The 19778-nt window shown below is 47.5% G+C and overlaps 1 protein-coding gene across 4 annotated transcripts in view; it reads left to right on the top strand.

Moving 5' to 3' along the window:
* Positions 1-18473: 18473 nt before the first annotated feature.
* Positions 18474-19778, top strand: part of CTXND1 (cortexin domain containing 1) — a 53679-nt gene continuing 52374 nt past the window's right edge. The window contains exons 1-2 of one of the 4 annotated variants that reach the window (XM_029237412.1): positions 18497-18598; positions 19072-19546. The gene's annotated coding sequence lies outside the window, so the exon portion shown is untranslated. Of the gene's footprint in view, positions 18599-18708; positions 19547-19778 lie in introns of those variants that run through there. The other 3 variants (XM_029237413.1, XM_029237414.1, XR_003795838.1) reach the window with 3 other exon arrangements.

Here is a 19778-nt window from a genome sequence, read left to right as displayed (position 1 = left end):
AGTGGGAATTGGCCTTGTGATTCTGATGTGACCCCCTGTGTACACTGCTGAGGTCCTCGGAAGAAGTGGGTAGAGGCCATACAGGGAGGTCCGTGGAGCTGTGGGAGGGAGTCTGCCCAGACCTTTCTTTCTCTCCGCTGGGGACAGCTGCAGGCCCACCGGGGCAGGGACCCTGCGGCAGCATGGGGTACCGTGCTTCCTCATGCCACCCACTCCCATAGCCTCCTGGTCAATTGTATTTCTTAAAGCTGCACATGATATCTTAACTCATTGTCAGTAGAAAACGTGATGACTTGAAGGACAAGACCCCAAACCACTTCCTCCCCAGCCCCACACCCACTGCCCCACTTGCCCACTTGCTTCCTTTCCAAGGACACAAAGCAGGAAGGTCTCAGGCTTGAAGAGCCGAGTTCCTAGTCTCAGCCCATCCAGGAAAGGCCCTCAGACTCCCAAGAGGAAATTCTTAGGTTCAGTCACTCATTCCTTCATTTCTTCATTCACGTTACACAGAGTGAATTGTCTCCTAAAGGGCGGTTCTTTCTCAGTGAAAGCCTCAGTGAGACTCACCCCTCACGCCAAATCCTTCACCTTTACTCTCCTGGCCCCCTGTCCAGGGAAAGCAGACCCCTGGCTGCCAGGCTCCATCATCCATCAGACCATCTTCCCCCCCGCTTACCTGGACTCTTAGAGAAAGCCTCTTCCTCCCATTGCCGCTCGTTCATCCTTTCGGGGTGAAGGTGGCCTAAAACGAGGTCTCCAGAAGGACTTCTCTCCCTCCTCCCACTCTTAGGTGGTGTCTCACCCTCTCTCAGACTGGGGAGTGTGATTGAGTCCTGGGTTTCCGTGACTCGGCAGCTACAGGCGCTGTCCCACAGGGAGATCTGGGAGCCACAACCTCTCTGGGAGCAGTTGGGATCTGAGTGGGCTCCCAGGCTTCCAGTAAGCCCTGTGTGATGCCATTGCTGACGTAGCTCAGTTCCGAGGGCCCCGTTGGAGCCTCAACATGGCAACAAGAAAGCATGGCAACGGTTGAAGCAGGGATGGGGTGGGCATTGAGAAACGAGTATATGGTGATTATAGAATGAAAAGACTTGGAACTTTTCCCTGGCCTCAAGGAGGTTCCTATCCATTTAGAGAGAGCACGGAGTTGCAGGGAATGGTACAGACCGCGATGGGCTAGTGCTTTCTCCCAGACTTCTCATCTGACTCTTTTCTGCTCCGCGGCATGTGGGATCTTCCCGGACCGGGGCACGAACCCGTGTCCCCTGCCTTGGCAGGCAGACTCTCAACCACTGCGCCACCAGGGAAGCCCTCATCTGACTCTTTGAAGCATGTCTCTCCAGCCTGGTCACACGATGCCCACTAGGAACCCCACTCATGTCTCCTATGCCTCTGAGCATTCTCACAGGCTGTTCCCCTTGACTAGAAGACTGTCTCTCCCCTCCCTCCTGGACCCACCTTATTATGGTGGGACACAGGGGAACAGAAAGCTGACACTGGCCATGCTCCTGGGTTGGATCCCTTCTCCACCATCGATGGAGATGATCTTTTTTTTTTAAGAGTTTTTTTTTGATGTGGACCATTTTTAAAGTCTTTATTGAATTTGTTACAATATTGCTTCTGTTTTATGTTTTGGTTGTTTGGCCATGAGGCATGTGGGATCTTAGCTCCTCAACCAGGGATTGAACCCGCACCCCCCTGCATTGGAAGGCAAAGTCTTAACCACTGGACCACCAAGGAAGTTCTTGGCCCAGTAAGTCCACCTCTCCCTGCCTCACTTCCTGATCTGTACAATGGAGAGAACTCTATCCACCTGAGAGCATCATTCACAGGTTGAGAAGTTCAGCCATGTGAGCATTTAGAGCAGTGATGGCTACAGAATAAGACCAGGCTAGTGAGGGCACCCACACTGGCTGACATCCCTGCTGTGTGGGTTCAGCGCGCACCATCGTCCCCCATCACTACACTCCTCTAGGTTACAGGATAGGCTCATTTGCATATCTGGCCCCTTTACGTGGACTGTAAGGGACGTGGGGGCAGAGACAGGATCTGCCCTATGTCTATAGTCTCATAAAGTAGGACAGGGCCTGACACACAGTAGGTACCCATTTGTTGAATGAATGAATGAATGAATGAGTGATAACTCCCACAAAAGACCTTTCATCATAGGCATCCCATGCAGACCAGGCCTGTTGGTATTCGCTCTGGAGGCACCATTGCTCACAGGTGGACATCTGGCCACTGTTCCTTGACATCCCCAGTCCCAAGCCCCGAGAAGTGTTCCTATGAAGCTCCTTAGCTTCCCCTTGGGGCCAGTGGGAAAGGCATAGGATATAGGCTCCCAGAAAGGCACGGATACTCTGGACCTGATGGTCTGGTAGGCTTAGGAGGGCACTTGGGGAAAGCCCACTGTCCACTGCTTGGGTTGGATTCTGTTTTTGTTCTGGAGGCCACTGAGAACAGGAACCAGCAAATTGTGGAAACCTTTGAAAGAGAGTGTGAGGAAGTTGAAGTGGCGAGCAGAGAACAACCTGACAACTCAGAGGAAATTGAAGGCTCTCTGATACGAAGAAAAGAGGCTTGTTTTGTGTGATTCCAGAAGGCAGGACAGGACAAGTTGTGGGAAACAAAACAGAAAAAAAAAAAAAATGCGTGCTTGTTCAGAAATATAACAGAAACGTCCCATCGTTCTCACCTCTCTCTTCAGACTTTTCTCCCTCCATGCCACCCTCTCCTGCACTGGCCCACAGGAGACCGCCTGGAGGTTCCTGAATGTACCAGGACGTTTCCCACCTCCTCACCCCTTCATATTTCCAAAATTGGTTCAAGTGTCACCTCCTGGTTGCATCCTTCCCTGACCAACCCCTAGTGGAATTTCCCACCCCTGTTGGGTACCCCGTTGTATTGAAGGAGGGCTTTGCTCTAGCTTAGAACACACCTGATTGCTTTTCTTGTAAGTGATTATGAAAATGCCCACACAGTTTTCCTCTCTCCACTTCCCTCTTTGATGACTGACTCTTTACCTTCAAGAGCAGGATTCTTTCTCCATCCCTTGAATAGGGGCTGGTCACCGGGACCGTAGCAAACCTGTTGCAAACAGAGACCTGACATGGTCTTCCACACTGGGCGTGTCCTCTTGACCCCCTTCACATCCTGAGAACCCATGGAAAGGAGCCCAGGCCAGCCTGCTGGATGATGAGCCACGTTGTAGAGGTGGATCCTGCTGGTGTTGAATCCACCTGGTGCTGCTGTGTTGCTTTTAGAGCAGCTGGTCCCCCACTGATCTAGCAGGTGATTGCAGAAACATGAGCAAGTCCAGGTGAGGGTAGCTGAGCCAGCCCAGACCACAAGAGCCCCAGTTGCCAACCTGCAGGATCGTGATCTAATTAAGCGGTTGTTGTTTTAAGCCACTACATTTTGGGGTCACTTGTTACCCAGCAGTAGACAACTGATACACTGTCAACTTGGCTGTTTCTCTTGCCAGACAGTGAGGAACCTTTTCCTAGGCATTTCTGAATCAAGAGCACTTGTCAGAGGGTCTCATATGTAGCCACTATCCAGTCAGTCTGTGGTGACTGAATGGATGAAGGAATGATACGTACTGTGTATGTCAGTGTGAATTTGTGCATAAGCACATGTTCATAAAACCATCTTATGTATGATATCTTATTTATGTTTAAACATCTTATTTATGTTTCTTAGGGTACGTCCTCCCAGAGTTGTGCGATGATTCGCAGGGTCTAAGGAAGGGGCAGAGCTTTGGAGAAGAGCCTCAGCATAGCCATAGTCCTAGCACAGCCATAGTCCCAGCCTGTGTGGTGTTTCTAGAAGCATTGCTGTGGGGCTTCCATCCCCAGCTTGAGCATGAGCACCCTGGCAGGATTGGGAGCCCCAAGATGGGGTTTTTCCCCCTAGGTGCTGCCATTTCCCTCCAAGGTGCTGAGTCCTACTCCAGGGCACTGGCCAGAAGCAGGGCCAGCCCCTCCCCATGTCTACGGCTCTCCTCTCCCCCTGCCCCACCTTCCCCTCAGCCTCCAGTTCGCTGGCTGTGATCATTGCTCGGTGAGCTGAGGCTTAGCCAACAGACCCTGAGGCCATGCCCTTTGGGCAGCATCTGTCTCACAGAGCTCAGCTTCCTGAAATGAGGTAGAGCAGGAAGAAAATATAAGACTTCATGTGCAATTTAGTGTTTCCATAAATTATCTTTCTGTGCATGTTCCATGGCCCTGGAGAAAAATCCCTTCAGGCCTCATACAGGTTGCAAGAAGATGGAAACAGAATTTTTGTGTCAGTATCTGTAGGAAGCATGCTAAGTGTAGTGGTGGCTCCAGGTGAAATTTCTGGAATAGCCCCATCCATCTCTCCTATCACCTTCACCAGCACAGCCCCAATCCCTGAAAGTCATTCAAGTATTAGTCAGTCCTTCACACCTCTCCAAAGAGCATCTTCTTGATCCCCCCCAAGTAGTAATTGCTTTGTGTCCTCTGTCAGTTACATTATTGGGAGAAAGGAAGGAAGAAGGAGGGAAGGAAGGAAGAAGGAAGAAAGGGAGGGAGGGAGAGGAAAAGAAAGGAAGGAAGGAAGGAAGGAAAGAAGGAAGAAAGGAGGGTGGGTGGAAGGGAGAAATCAAGAAATCTGACGGGGCAGCAGGTTAAACCAATAAAATTAAACTTAAATCTCTTTTTCCTGTATTTGGGTTCACAGAGTCCTTTTTGGAATAGTTTACATTGCTCTAGTTCACAGTGAAGAGAGGATACCTCTAAAATAATAGAACCCCTTCTGCCGTTACGTTGTATGTGTGTTGTGTTGCTTGGATGTCATCTGCCTCCTCCACAACAATGAAAAGTTGGTGAGGAGGGAACTTGAGTCGCTTTGTTACATTTTATCTACCATTTCCATGTAGCTGTAATAGGAGGGACTTCTCCATGTAAGTTCAGCGTGACATGTGACCAAATCCTGCTTTCCAAATTCTCTGTGAAGAATATATATTCATTTTAAAGTCAGCAAGAAGTTATTTACTTTACTTTATGAATAATCCCTTTCATAATCCTTAGGATGAAGGCTCAAGAACTATTTTTTTTTCATAAGAATTGGGGAAGGACCGTAGTCCATCTGCATTATGTGTAAGTAATATGTGTTAATTGCTGTGTGCCCAGCACATGGCGACTCACATGCATTAAAGTACTTATCTTCCCAACAGCCCCACAAGATAGACACTGTTATGAAATGCATTTTACAGCTGAGGAAACTGAGGTGAAACAATTATTAGTGACAGAACCGGAGTTCAGATTAGGCAATCTGATTTCAGAGCCCACACACTGAGTGCAAACCCACCACCACTATCACCACCACACACTAAAAGTGCAGTGCTGGTCTGAAAGAAGACTCTTCCAATTACAGTAAGATCCTTTTGAGCCTCATTGAATTAAAAATAAAGAGGGGGGCCTCCCTGTGGCGCAGTGGTTGAGAGTCCGCCTGCCGATGCAGGGGACACGGGTTCGTGCCCCTGTCCGGGAAGATCCCATGTGCCGTGGAGCGGCTGGGCCCGTGAGCCATGGCCGCTGAGCCTGCGCGTCCGGAGGCTGTGCTCTGCAACGGGACAGGCCACAACAGTGAGAGGCCCGCGTACCGCAAAAAAAAAAAAAAAAAAAAAATCATCTAATGGTACACTTTAAAATGTGCAATTGATTGTGTCAGTTATACTTCAACAAAGCTTTAAAATTTTTAATTAAATAAGAATAAATGCTGAGTGTCTGCATTTGACAGCATTAATTGGTCAGGTAGTCCATGAGTACCAAGAAGCCACACATTTATGAAAATCACTAACATGCCTTCTTAGCTTCTGATTACTTTAATCTGAAATAAATCTGTCACCCCATGCTTATCTGATGTCTCTACTACTAGCTTAATTATGCAAATGGTATTCTCTTAAAATGATCTAAAATAGCATCATTGATTTTGATGAACAAAGGCTACTTCTGATAAAAATTTCTCACCATATGTTTCATGGATCTTTTCTTTTGCCTTCAAAGATAGCATAAACCTTCCCAAATATGGGTATTTTCCTCACACAGAAGTAAACCCTCTTTTCTCTCCTGCTTGGTTCTCTAGGCAGCTTCCAAACAACATTCTATCCTGGTTGTTGTAACTGCAACAAGTAAACAAATAGAGACAAATATGCACGGCTTAATGAAATTATAAATACATAATGATGCCCTTCTGTTTTAGTTTTGTGCTTGCGACGAGGTTTTCGTTTCCAAGAAAATATCCATGTGAGTGTAATCTTTGATTTCATTGCAACTTGAGTAAGTTCCACATCTCTGTGCCTGTTGCTAAGCTGGGTTTTCATTGTGATGTAGTTTGCACACGGCTGAAGTCTTTCTTTTTGCAATGAAAGTATAAAAAGTCAGTGTATATAATCTAGTGGGAAGCAGCCGCATAGCACAGGGAGATCAGCTCGGTGCTTTGTAACCACCTAGAAGGGTGGGATAGGGAGGGAGGGAGGGAGACGCAAGAGGGAGGGGATATGGGGACATATGTATACATATAGCTGGTTTACTTTGTTATACAGCAGAAACTAACACACCCTTGTAAAGCAGTTATACTCCAATAAAGATGTTAAAAAAAAAAAAGTCATTGTATAAGCTTCAAAAGGCACATCAAGCAGCATCTGTATAATGAATGGAGAGATAAAGCCCATGTATGAGTTCCCTGTTGACTAAAGCCTAAGTAGCTTAATTAGATGATAAAGACACACTTGTAATGGATGAAATGCACGTTGTTGAGCACTGCTGCCTTTGAAAGGTGAGTTCTGGTTGGAGAAACAGTAAGGAGTCTGAAAACCAGAAGGAAATTTCTAGTCCAATGGTTCCCAAATTCAGCCTTTGGATTATGTTGATCCTTGAAGATACGTTTATACACACATACAGAGAAAGAAGCAAAAACGACAGTGCAGTAATTTTTCATAAAAATAGAGTCAAATTAAAATCTAGAGGTCAAATAAACAAATAAATAAACCAAAGAATCCAGCACGAACCACACAAAACTATTTTCCTTGAAAAATAGAAGCACACACACTAACATATCTCTCCATCTCTGTGGCAGACAGATTTCTAAAATGGTCCCTTAACGGTCCTCACGTCCTGGTGTTCATACCCTATGTAATCCCCTACCCTCCATCCCCCAGTACAGGTTACACAGAGTGACTTACTTTTTTTTTTTTTTTTTTGCGTACGCGGGCCTCTCACTGTTGTGGCCTCTCCCGTTGTGGAGCACAGGCTCCGGACGCACAGGCTCAGCGACCATGGCTCACGGGCCCAGCCGCTCCGCGGCATGTGGGATCTTCCCGGACCGGGCCACGAACCCGTGTCCCCTGCATCGGCAGGCGGACTCTCAACCACTGTGCCACCAGGGAAGCCCTTGTCATCCCTTTGTAGGTTTGTGGGGAATATGAAATTACCAGGCACAGGATAAGAGTATAGCAGACACAAACAATTGGGGTCCCCTCCTTCTTCCGTAGCTAGAAATGACAGGTTATTGTCCTGTAATCTGAACCGCCAGGCTCTCCTGAGGCAGGTCATCCGAGGGTCATCAGTGGTGGCCATGGCCATGGGAATTACTGTAAAGGGTACCCGGGACTCTCACCTCACTACTTCCTCGCTGACCCTTTTCAATGACAAATTCATCAGCCTTAGGGAAGAAGACAAGAACTGATCACAGACAGAGACTGAGTGATCTGAGATTTCATTTCAGTCTCTCTCCTTTCCTACCCTAAGCTCAGAGCTTTTTAAAAGTCTTATCTCTCAGCTTTTCCTCCCTTGCATCAGCTCTTACCTTCGTGGGGGCACAGCTTACTTGAATTAGAAGTGCATCCCATCTGCTAGACAATGCTGAGGTTTGGAGTCTGGAGTTAGATAGAGGATATGGGGAGATGCCAGCAGTGCCTGGAGCTGTACCTCATACCCAGCCCTGAAGGGGAAGCGGAGGCACAGGGAGTGAAGAGGCAAATGGTCTTTTTGGAGTGGGCATTCCTTATGGATCTTCAGGGGACTGTGGGCTTTTGAGCAGGCAATGCTTCCTGGGAAGCATCCATCCAGACCCACTCCCTTGTAGGAGAGTCAGGAACCACAGACCTAGGATCAGGACTGCATGAGAGCTCTGTGAGTTCCGGAAACTCTGCACTCCGCCCGCCCCCAGCCATTTGCTACTGCCTTCTGCTTGCCCAGAGAAGGAGCCCCTTAAAGCAACAGTGCGTGCCTGTCTCTGGAAGTAAAGCAGGAGAGAAGCTGGGGCTCAGCCCCGCTCCAAAAGAAAGCCCAGAGACAAGGGTGGGATGAGGAGGCCAAGTTCTCAGAGGACGAGTAACTCTAGACTCCAGCAAGGATGGAAAAGAGGGTCCACAGTAAACGGGGACTCTGCAGCACCAGGGTTCCTGAGGGGCATCACCAACTCAAACCTAATCTTCCTGGGAGCGGGTACAGACCTCCACACCACCTCCCAACACACACACACACACACACACACACACACATATACACACACATACACACATACACACACATATACATACACACACACACATGGTCACCCGTTCTGGGCTGAAGGAGGAGACGAGGGGCCCAAAGATCTCTGTACTGAATGATGCAGATCCCAAAGAGGTCAGACTCTTCCGGGCTGAACTTTCAAACTCGATGGTTCTCGAATCACCTGGGATCATGCTTGAACAAAGATGGCTGGGCCCTTCCGCCCAGAGACTCTGATTCAGATCTGGGATAGGGCTGATGAGTTTGTACAGCTAACAGAAATGAGAATTCCCAGGTGACGCTGATGCTGGGGTCCTGGGGCCACCCTTTGGGTTCTCAGGGGCTGCTATGGTCAGGCTGCAGGAGAGTTGACAGACTGGAATGGCCTTGGGAAAGCCTGGAAAAGAGAGGAGGAGTCATGGAAATTGGTGCATGACATCCTGGCAGGTGCCAGGACAAAGGTTGTGACAACAAAAATAAATGGGAAAGGGTCAGATGGAGAGCAATTTCTTTTGCCTGGAAAATTCTACAGCCCTTAAGGCTCCACCAGTCACAGGATCTTTTATGCTTCCTGTGAACCTGCTGGCATTCCTGCAAAAGTTAAACACAGAAAATTACTATATGACTCAACAATTCCCCTCCTGGGAATATACCCAAGAGAACTGAAAACACCTGCCCACACAGAAGCTTGTATAGGAATGTTCATAGTGGCACAACAGTCACACAGTGGGAAACAACCCCAAAGTCCATCAACTGGTGACTAGATAAACAAAATGGAATATTATTCAGCCATAAAAATGGTGTACTGATCCATGCTACAACACGGATGGACCTGAGAACATGCTAAGTGAAAGAAGCCAGTCACAATGGACTGATATTTTGTCATCCAGTCCTATAAAATGTCTACAATAAGCAACTCTATGGAAACAGAATGCAGATTAGCGGTTACCAGGGTCTAGGGGGTGAGGAGAAGAGGAACTATCTATTTTATGGGTGTGGGGTTTCTTTTTGGAGTGAAGAAAATGTTCTGGAATTAGACAGTGGGATGGTTGCACAACATTATAAATATACTAAAACCCACTGAATTGTACATTTTAAAACACTTCAGATTGATATGTACACATTGCTATATTTAAAATGGACCTACTGTGTAGCACAGGGAACTCTGCTCAATATTAGGTAACAACCTAAATGGGAAAAGAATTTGAAAAAGAATACATACATGTATACGTATAACTGAATCCCTTTGCTGTACACCTGAAACCATCACAACATTGTTAATTAACTCTACTCCAATGTAAAATAAAAGTTAAAACAAAAACAAAAAAATTAAAAAATAAAATACTTCAAATGGTGGATTTTATGTTATGTGCATTTTACTTCAATGAAAAAAAATTTTTTAATAACCTGCTTACATTTTCTTTCTCTCTAGATCCCCTTCAGGAGGGCAAGACTTGAATCCAGGACTTAGAAAGGAGTGTTCACATAGGGAAGAGCAGACTTTGAGGGAAACAGCTCAGAGTGAGTGCCCTGCCTTCATTTACCATGGCTCAGTAACGCCTGTAACTATGGGGCATGGAGAACAATTGCTTCCATCCCGTACACACAGCTCCTGTTACACAGCAGGAAAATGCCAACCTTCTCTTGGGCATCTTACGTTAGAAGCAAACATGCCCTACAAACAACAGCCTTGCTCCTGGTGGCAAAAATCAGTCCAGGGGACCAGTGCTGCCTGGCTTTATTATCGAGTCAGCGGGAGGGGTGGGCAGCTGGCCGCAGGCATCAGTGGGACTGCAGCCCAGCACAGACTTGATACAGACAACGCAGCCTTCCCCCACCAAGGCACTGAGTCACTGGGCTTAACACAGGGGCCCTGTAAAGGACCATGCCCTTCCCTCATTCACTTATTTGTTCATTCAGCATTTACTGAGCAACTGCTACCTGTCAGCTGCTGTACTGGGTGCTGGACAGCGTTAAACGAGTCAGGTGTAACCGAGCTGCTTCTCCTCTGCCTCTGTGGACACAGGGAGACTCAGGTGAGGCACCTGCCTGCCTGCTTCCATCTCAGGAAAGCACTTCTGCACACACTGCTGTAGCAAGCAGAGGTATGGGTAAGGTATGGGCTGGTTTATGCTGTGCAAAATTTAACCAACAGATCTAGCGGCTGAATGCTATGAAATCTATTTCTTGCTCAAGTTGTCCATGACCAGTAGGGGTCAGTAGGGGGCTCGGCTCTATGCAGTCCTTCAAGAGCCCTGACGGAAATTCTACCGTATTGAGGCTGTACTGTTTGGAATCCATGGCTTTCTCCATCACCTGGCAGGAGAAGCAGGTGCTGAGAAGCCTTTGCATTGGCAATTAGAGGCTTCATCCTGGAGGGGACACACTCATGTCCACTCACAATCCATTAACCAGAAAGAGTCAAATATAACCCTCCCATGTGCCCAGGAGGAGAGAATCACTGTGGATGAGCACTAGAAGCCTCCACGATAGTCACCTCCAGGGGAGAGCACCCATTTCTTCCTGTGGATTTGGTGGGTACAAATATCACAACAATGTAAGTAGTAAAAAATGCAAAGGATGGGCTTCCCTGGTGGCGCAGTGGTTGAGAGTCCGCCTGCCGATGCAGGGGACACGGGTTCGTGCCCTGGTCCGGGAAGATCCCACATGCCGCAGAGCGGCTGGGCCCGTGAGCCATGGCCGCTGAGCCTGCGCGTCCGGAGCCTGTGCTCCGCAACGGGAGAGGCCGCAGCAGTGAGAGGCCCGCGTACCGCAAAAAAAAAAAAAAATGCGAAGGAAGATGTTCAGAATCCCATCACCCTCACAAATCAACCATTTTTGGTTTTCATTTTTTTTCTCTTCCTTCCACTATTCATCTGAATAAACAATTGTACCTTGTTTAGTGGTTTTCATCATGTTTTGCTCATTATCATATGACAAACATTTTCCCACCATCTTCATTAGCATTACTCTAATAACTGACAACCATTTCAGTCGATGCGTCCATCTTTAATGACTTTTAACTATTCTCTCACCCTTGGCGTACTCATTATACACCAGGCTCCGCACTCACGTTTCAGCTGTGCAACCTGGTTCAGCCCTCACAGCGCTCCTAGAATGCAGACACCCGCTTATCCTCCTTCCAGGGAAGGAGCCCGGGACATGCACATGGTGAGTAAAAAGCCCAACCCTCTCAGTGAACAAGTAGCAAAGCCAGAATTTGAACCCACATCTGTCTGGCTCCAGAAGTTCACCCGTGGTCACAGCCAGCTGGTCTCCATCGTGGATCTCGCTTCCAGAAACCCTTCGAGTGTCTCATGGCACCAGAGCTTTTGCTGTTGCCCTGCACCCCACAGAATACCCCCACCCCTTCCCCGGCACATTAAGACCTTCCCCAAAGCGGGTTCCCAAAGAGCCCCAGGTAATGGGATCTTTACTAAGGATTTTCTCCAGGAGACAAGAGAAGGTTACATTGTAAACCATTCAGCAAGACTTTCTGAAAGCTTGTTCTAAACGTGTCTTTCTCAGAATGTGATCATGTCTTTCTTCACAAAATATCAGCCCCTCTGGCAGCTGTTTGATAATCCCTCCCTCCACCCCCTTCCTGCCTCTCCCCTGCTGCCTCTCTCCAGAAGAGTCCTCCCCCTTATTCTGCTGGAGCTGCAGCTCCAGAACCTCCCGAAAACTTGTCCTCTGCTTCCCAATCCTCTCCCAGATAGTTTCCTCTGGCTGCATCTCTTTCTGGGCCGGGATCTTGTACCCTCTCCCAGCTCTCCAGTTCTCTCCACCTCCCGCCCCCTTCAGCAAGAGGCGATCCTGGATGCCCATCCAAGATGCAGGCCAGCTACGAGTCCTTCCCCCTTTAAAAGGTGACAGGAGGGTGGTATGCATGACTAAGGTAGTCAGGGGTCTTCCATGCCATACCCTTCCCCTCATACTTTAGTGTATTTGCTGAGGGCACGTGGGTACCGCCCGGAAACAGGCTACAGAACAGCAGCACCTCCATACCTCCTCCTATGGTACGAGGGACCGTAGGCTGGGCTGACACCTCCCTCCTGCACCTCCTCCAAAGGGGCTTCACTCCCTTGTCTGCATCTCCAGCCCCGAGGGGCACTGAGCATCGACACCCTTGAGTCTTCCCCTTCCAGCTAAATGCCCTGAGCCTTCGGCTTGGCAGAACCTAGGGAGGCAATAGACCAGGAGGTCTGGTGTCACTTGGCCACACAGTAACAATTTCAACTTCAAGAGTGAAAACGTGACGATGGCAGGTGAGGCGGTTGGACGTGGCAGAAACTACCTCAGCCAGAGACTCAGGAGACGGGTTCTAGTTCTGGGACTCTGGACTGAAGTCTCAGGACTTTGGACCAGCTACTCGATCTCTCTGTACTCTCCGTTTCCTCATCTGCAAAACAGATATCGTTCCCTGCCCCCTCCGCCCTGCCCGTACACATGATGTATGAGAAAGGGTCCTGCACACTCTGAGCTGGTCCAGCTGGCAGGCGCCATCTTCTTCCCTGGAGCCTCTTCATTTAGGACTGGGTCATCCATCAGTCCTTTGCAAAATGCAAAGAGGAGGGACGGGCCATCACCAAAACCTGCTGCCTGCTGCCCTTCTAGTTCACTGAGAGCATGAGTCAGCCTGAAGGTTCTGGCCCCGAAATGCAGGGTGTTGGGAGAGGGCGGGGGAGCTGACCCCACAGCTCTGCCTTGTCATCAGCAGCGGGAGGGAGCCCAGAGCAGAAGCAGAAATGGTACTACAATGCAAACAACGGCCAACAGCTGTGGATCTGAGTTTTCCCTCAAAAGCCACTTCCTCCGCCCATCCCGGGATGGTATGCCAGAGCTGATGGGAAGCTCAGGGTGCTCTAGTCCAGTGGAGAAAAGGTGACCAGAGAGAGCAAAGGGTTGGTCCAAAGTCATGTGCAGAATCCTGCCCAGTGTGCCCTTTCCAAGCTGCCTCCTGAGGTGGCCCCTGAGGTCTTTCCTGAGGGTCTTTGGGTCTCCTCTTCCCAGGTCTCGGAGGCAAGCAGCCCTCCTCTGGGCTAGGACATGGCCCGACAGCTGAGCTTTCACAGGCAGACCCTGCCCCAGTGCCTGACACCCAGCACGGGAGAAAGGAACTCTCCCATCCCCACCAGGCAGCAGCCTCGCCTCCCGCACCAGTTACCCCACCAGGGTATCCATGTCCTCAACTCGGGCCCATCGCTAAAGACACAGAACCTAAGAAAACAGTGACCCGCCCTCGTGAACATGCACTCCAATGAAGAGAGACAGACCACACACAACTATACAAGTAAGTACAGTGGGGATAAATGCTACAAATAAACAAAGCAAGGTAAGTGAGACACAGTGGAAGGGTCAGAGTTTCTATTGTGTATAGAATGATCATGGAAGTTATCCGACATTTCAGCACAGGAGAAAGGGAGGGTGCTGCGCTTGTTGATCCCTGATAGAAGAACGGTCCTGGTAGAGGAGCAGGAAGTGCAAAGGCCCAGGGGCAGGATGAACTGGGAATGCAGAAGAGCCTGTTGACTCTCATGCTGAAGAAGCATGAGTGTGGGTGGAAGGGGCAGGAGAGGAGGGTGGAGAAAGACCAGGTTGATCTCCTAGGGATTGTAAGTCATTGAAAGACTTTGGATTTCACTTTGAAATGGAAAACCAGTGGAGATTTCTGCAAAGCAGTGGTAGGCGTGGGGTTATTTTCCACTATTATTAGTGAAACATTGCTTTACAATGTTGTGTTAGTTTCTGCTGTGCAGCAAAGTGAATCAGCTATATGTATACATATATCCCCTCTTTTTTGTTTTTCTTTGTTTTTTTTTTTAATTTATTTATTTTGGCTGTGTTGGGTCTTCGTTGCTGTGTGCAGGCTCTCTCTAGTTGCCTCGAGTGGGGGCTACTCTTGGTTGAGGTGCATGGGCTTCTCATTGCGGTGTCTTCTCTTGCTGCAGAGCACGGGCTCCAGGCGCTTGGGCTTCAGTAGTTGCGGCACATGGGCTCAGTAGTTGTGGCACACGGGCTTAGTTGCTCCGTGGCATGTGGGATCTTCCCGGACCAGGGATCGAACCTGTGTCCCCTGCATTGGCAGGTGGATTCTCAACCACTGCGCCACCAGGGAAGCCCCTATCCCCTCTTTTTTTGGATTTCCTTCCCATTCAGGTCACCACAGAGCATTGAGTAGAGTTCCCTGTGCTATACAGCAGGCTCTCATTAGTTATCTATTTTGTACATAGTAGTGTATATATGTCAATCCCAATCTCCAAGTTCATCCTACCCCCCTTCCCGCCTTGGTAGCCATAAGTTTTTTCTCTACGTCTGTGACTCTATTTCTCCTTTGCAAATAAGTTCATCTGTACCATTCTTCTAGATTCCACATATAAGTGACATTATACGATATTTGTTTTCCTCTTTCTGACTCACTTCACTCTATATGACAGTCTCTAGGTCCTCCACATCTAAAGCAGTGGTAGGTTTTAAAGAGGGTAGCTGTGGCCACTGTTTGGAGGAGTGGCCAAATTCTGAATGTATTCTGTAGATAGGCCCAACTTAATTAACTAGTTGGTTATATTTAATTAATTATTAATTAGACTTGTTAGATTTAATTAATTAAATCCATCTCATTTCACAGATGAGACCCTGAGGATCAGAAAATGGATAGGACTTACCGAGGTTCCAAGACTTCACCCAATTTGGTCCAGTGCACTGTCCGCATTCAGCTAGAGGGCAGGTGGAAGGTGCGCAGGGAATGCTTGGGATTAATCTGGGGCTAAGAATTCTCAGCCAGGGAACTGAGTTCTCAGCATTTGAAGAGAGAGATGAGATTGGGAAAAGCCTAGAATATCAGGATGCTGAAGGACTGAAACATAAAGTGGGAACTTTCCCCCAAGATTTCTTTTCTGAATATTTAAATAATATATGTTCATAATTTAGAACATGTCATTTAGAAAAGTATAAAAAAGAAAGTAAAAAAAATCATCTGAAATTCCATCACTCAGAAAGAAAGCCTTTTGAACTCTTAGTTGATTACTCATCCGATATTTCTCTAAGCCTATATATATAATATATATATAGCCATATATAAATAGATTCGATTTTACATAAATGGGATTATATTATGTATGTGTGTCTTAGTTCGTTCAGGCTGATGTAACAAAATACCATCAACTGGGTGTCTTACATGCAGCAGAAATTATTTCTCACAGTTCTGGAGGCCGGAAGTCCAAGATCGAGGCGCCAGCTGATTTAGTGTCTGGTGAGAGCCAGCTTCCTGGTTCACAGACATGTTTCCTTCCTGCTGTGTCTTCTCATGGTGGACGCAAGTAGGGAACTCTCTAGGGTCTCTGTACAAGGGCATAATCCCGCTAAGGAGGGCTCCAAACTTATGACCTGGTCACCTCCCAAAGCCCCCACTTCCTATACCCTCACAGGGATTAGGTTTCAAAATACGAATTGTTCAGGGACATACTTAGTCTATAGCAATGTAGTTTTGCAAACGTCCTTTTACACTTAACATTATGTCGTGAACATTTTTTTCTGCCAGTAAGTACAGAGTCACGTTGTTATCATTAATGGCTACAAAATTCTCCACGCTATGGAGGATCTCATCCTGGCATGTCCTCTGTGAGATTCCATTAAGTACACAACATAGCACAAGAGCTGAGAGCTGGTGTCCGGAGTTAAACTGCCTCAGTTTAAATCCCAGTCCCCCATTTTCCAGCTGTGGGAACTTGGGGAAGTTGCTTGACTTCTCTGTCCTGTCTCCCCTTCTGTAAAATGGAGATGCTACGCTATCTTTCTGTTCAGCTGGACTTAGTGGGGGGGTTTGGAGAGATTTGTTTTGTTTTGTTTTGTTTTTGAGAATTAAGCAAGTTAATACACAGGAAGCACCTAGAACAGTGCCTGCATCACAGTAAAGTCTCAATATATGTCATTATTACTTAATTAACCCGTCCCCTAGCCATAGACATTTAGGTTGCTTCCAACTTTTCACTGTTATAAATTCTTTATGCAAAGCAGTAAACATCCACTGTATGCATTTGGTTCACTTGTCAAATTATCTCTTTAGATAAATTCTTGAAAATGGATTTGCTTGGTTTATGGCTATGCACATAAAGTATTCAATTTTGTTCTTAAACTGCTTTCTGGAAATAATACTAATTTACATTCTCAGCAACAGTGAGAAGAGAATGCCCGTTTTTCCAAGCCCCACGCCAACATTGAGTTTTGTCAATATTTTAAAATTTGCCAGTCAAGAAAGTAAAAAGCACAACCTTCCAAACTTCTTATTTGTATTTATTTCATTGCAAGAGAGGATGGCTATTTCGTCCTATTTACCAGATGTTTTGTCCGATTTACTGAATATTGTGAATTGCCGCTGGTCTCTTTAATTCTCTGTTCTATTAGGGTGATCATCTTTTTTGGTAATGACTGTAAAAGTTCTTTGTAAATTATGTACATTAAAATGTTACTGTAATATTAGGTCTACCAGATAAAAGACAGGACATCCAGTTAAATTTGACTATCAGATAAACGATTATGGCACATACTCATACTAAAAAATTATATGTTGTCTACCTGAAATTCAAATTTAACTGAGTGTTTGTATTTCTATTAGTCAAATGTAGCAATCTCATATCATATATATACATATATGTAGTAAGTATCTTTTCCATTTTGTCATTTACTTTTTAACTTATTTTATTTTAAATTTATTTATTTATTTATTTTTGGCTGCGTTCGGTCTTCGTTGCTGCACGCGGGCTTTCTCTAGTTGTGGCAAGCGGTGACTTCTCTTGTTGCACAGCACGGGCTCTAGGCGCATGGGCTTCAGTAGGTGTGGCACACGGGCTCAGTAGTTGTGGTGCACAGGCTTAGTTGCTTGGTGGCATGTGGGATCTTCCCAGACCAGGGATCGAACCCATGTCCCCTGCATTGGCAGGCAGATTCTTAACCACTGCGCCACCAGGGAAGTCCCTTATGGTGTCTGGGGTTTTTTTGTTGTTTTTTTTTTTTGTGGTACGCGGGCCCCTCACTGTTGTGGCCTCTCCCGTTGCAGAGCACAGGCTCCGGACGTGCAGGCTCAGCCACCATGGCTCACGGGCCTAGCCGCTCCACGTGGCATGTGGGATCTTCCCGGACCAGGGCACGAACCCACGTCCCCTGCATCGGCAGGCAGACTCTCAACCACTGCGCCACCAGGGAATCCCTATGGTGTCTTTTTTAAAAAAGAAATTTATTTGGATTTTTAATAAACCATATCTATCAGTCTTTTCCTTCATGGTTTCATGATATACTTAGAATTTCACAATCACAGGTTTACAACAAATATTCACCTGTAGATTCATCTAATTATTTTTTGGCTTCACTTTTTTACCTTCAGTATTGGATGGATTTGGAATTCATTTTGGCCTAGGGAACTACGTAGAAAATCAGCTTCCACTAGTCCAGTATCATTTTTTGAAAACTTCCTCTATTCTATCAACTTGAAGTGCCACATTTTAACACCATAGTTTCTCATGTACTTCTAAATTTGGGCTCATCGTCCTGCCCCATTGAACAGTCATCTCTGGGGCAGTAACATGCTGTTTTAATTACTGTGCCTTTGTGATAAAGGTGGAGTAGTGTGAGGGAGGTTTAAGCACAGGTGCAGAGGTTATGGAGGCAGAATGCCTGCTTCACATCCCTAATCCCCAACTCCTAGCTGTGTGATTTGGGGTGTGATATTTATCCTACAGGGCCTGCATTTTCTTATCTGAAAGTGACAGCAATATTAGTATCTGCCTCCCAGGTTTGCTGTGAGGATCAAAATGCATTAATACACGTAAAGCACTTCCTTAAATAGTAAGCCCTGGGTCACTGTTGCATTTTATTTATTCCTTCATGCATGTATGCATGCTTTCAGTTTAATATCCAACAGGCCTAGTTTCTCTTATACAGAAGCAGGCCTAGTTTCTCTTCCTTATCAACATTGTGTTGACTGTTCTCTCTTTATGCTCCCACATGAGACCTACAATCACTATGTCAGGTGAAAAAAAGATTCTACTTGGAATTTGATGAAGACTCTATTGAATTTACAGGTAAAGATGATGTCACAAGGTTACAATGTGGGCGTATTTTTGTCCCAGAATAAGGATTGTGTCTTAATAGATTCCAGTCTTCTTTGGTGCCTCAGTAGACAGTAGAAGTTTTTAACAAAGTAGAATATATTCCCTGGTAAATTTATATTCCTAGCTTTTTATGGTTTTGCTAGTAGTGAGAATGATATTTTTTTTCACTGGCATTTCTAACTGGTTAGTAAATGCACGGGAACGCTGTGAATTTGGGATGTTTATTTTGTAACCTGCCAGTTCCTTGGAAAAGACGACTATTTCACTCAATCTTCAGTTTGGATTTTCCATCTAAACAATCACATCTGCTGCCTATAGTCATTGTTTTCCTTCTACTTCCCAATTTTTTAAAAGCCCCCGCCCAATGTTTTGTTTGTTTTACAAAGGCACAACTTCAGTGTTTTTACACCTTTTTCCTTTTCTTGTCTGATTGCGTTAACCAGACTTTCCAAACCAGCCTCTTGGTCTTGCTCCGAACTTTGATGGAAACGTTTGTCTCGCTATGAAGCATAATGCAGGCGGATCCTCTGAGAGAGGTATCTGCTTTCCCATGAAGGAAATATCTGATGGGAACGCCTGTGAACAGCATATCATAGAAGCCCAGGCTGGTCTGTGCGCCTGAGAGGGGCTCTTGGGCACCCCTCCGCGCTATCCACGCTCTGGTCTGGGGGCTGAAGTTTCTCCCTGCGTTTCCGCTTGAACAGCATCCAGCTGCCTCGCCTTTAAAATGCCAGGGCGGCCGCGGCTCCGCTCAGAGCCCCCATCTCGGCGGCTGGCCCGCGCTCGTCCGCGCCGCCGGGGCGCTGACTCAGCCGCAGCCCGGCCGCTGCCCGCCGAGCCGGGCCTGGACAGCTCCCTCCGCGCCCCGAGCCCCTGGCCGGCACGCGCCGCAGCGAGCGCTCGGGACGGCCTCGCCCGGTAAGCATTGCAGGAGCATCCCGGGACCCGCCGCCGCGGCGCCTGCGGGACTGGGGCGCAGCGCGGTCGGCGGTGCCGCGGCGTCGCGCGGGTGGGTTCCCGGCCGCGGAGCCAGCCCGCCGGCCACAGGCGGAGGATCTGCTCGCTGGGGTCCCGCCGGGCCCCGCCGCCCCCTCCGCGAGGGGACCCGCCTGGCCAGCCGGGACCGGGACGCCCCTCCTGGTGGCACGGC

The sequence above is a fragment of the Monodon monoceros genome, unplaced genomic scaffold, assembly GCF_005190385.1.
Source record: "Monodon monoceros isolate NGI ecotype Baffin Bay Population unplaced genomic scaffold, NGI_Narwhal_1 Super_Scaffold_21, whole genome shotgun sequence".
Taxonomy (NCBI): domain Eukaryota; kingdom Metazoa; phylum Chordata; class Mammalia; order Artiodactyla; family Monodontidae; genus Monodon; species Monodon monoceros.
Note: the sequence above shows the minus strand (reverse complement) of the source record. Positions and strands in the feature narration are given on the sequence as shown.